The sequence below is a fragment of the Fulmarus glacialis genome, unplaced genomic scaffold, assembly GCF_000690835.1.
Source record: "Fulmarus glacialis isolate BGI_N327 unplaced genomic scaffold, ASM69083v1 scaffold16682, whole genome shotgun sequence".
Lineage (NCBI taxonomy): Eukaryota > Metazoa > Chordata > Aves > Procellariiformes > Procellariidae > Fulmarus > Fulmarus glacialis.
Window position 1 is genome coordinate 1585 of NW_009196056.1, and position 839 is coordinate 2423.

The 839-nt window shown below is 58.3% G+C and overlaps 1 protein-coding gene across 1 annotated transcript in view; it reads left to right on the top strand.

The window, feature by feature from the left end:
* LOC104072574 (microtubule-actin cross-linking factor 1-like) overlaps positions 1-839 on the top strand; it is a gene marked incomplete at its 3' end in the record, with an annotated part of 29290 nt that overhangs the window by 845 nt on the left and 27606 nt on the right. The gene's annotated exons all lie outside the window — the stretch shown is intronic.

Genomic DNA, 839 nt, shown 5'->3' on the forward strand with positions numbered 1-839 from the left:
GTGGGGGGGGCCGGTATCGGCCTTGGGGGATACAGACGACTTTGCCAACATGGTTATGTCGCCCATCTTGGAGCATTTATCCACCGAAGCACCGGCTTTGGAGGATGACCCCATTGCGAGAGTGCCCGCAGTGGAGGTGGCAGCTTGGGATGGTGCCTCCACGCTGCCGGGCATGGAGGGTCCCCCCTCCGCCTTCCCACCCCCTCCGGAGGGACCCACCACCCCAGAGCTGCCGGGTGCACCCTCCACCGCAGCACCCACCACACAAACCCTCCCCGGGGCCGTGCCAGGGGATGCCCTCCGTCCCCCCAGCCATGGGGGTCCCCCTTCCCTGGCACCCAGCCCCTTCCCTGGCACCTGGCGAGGGAGAGGTGCCCACGGGCATGGAGGGACCCTCCGCCACCGCTCTCATCGCAGAAGGGCCTCCTGCTCTACCAGATGGATTCGTTCCAGATAACGAGGTATTTGTTGCTCAGGCGCTCGCAGACGGGGTTTCAGGCGCAGAAATCACTTTATTTTGCACTTGAGGGGTGGGTGGGAGATGGGAGCCCGCTCGGTAACTCACAGCCACGATCTGCGGGGTTCAGGCTTTGAAACAGCCTTCTCCCTCCTGAATTCGGCTTGAATTTAGCAGGGAAAAAGTTTGGGGGTGGGGATTGTGTGGTTTTATAAGTAGGGGAGGCAAAAGACTTTCACTGCTTGATGACCTAAACTATTGTCATAAACTTTTTCGGCTTATTAAAGTACATTATAGTCACTCAAGACGTAAATCACAGACTTCAGAAAAACCTTCTCGCTGGAGCCTGGCAGGGTGGTTCCTGTCTTTGAAGCAGAAAATG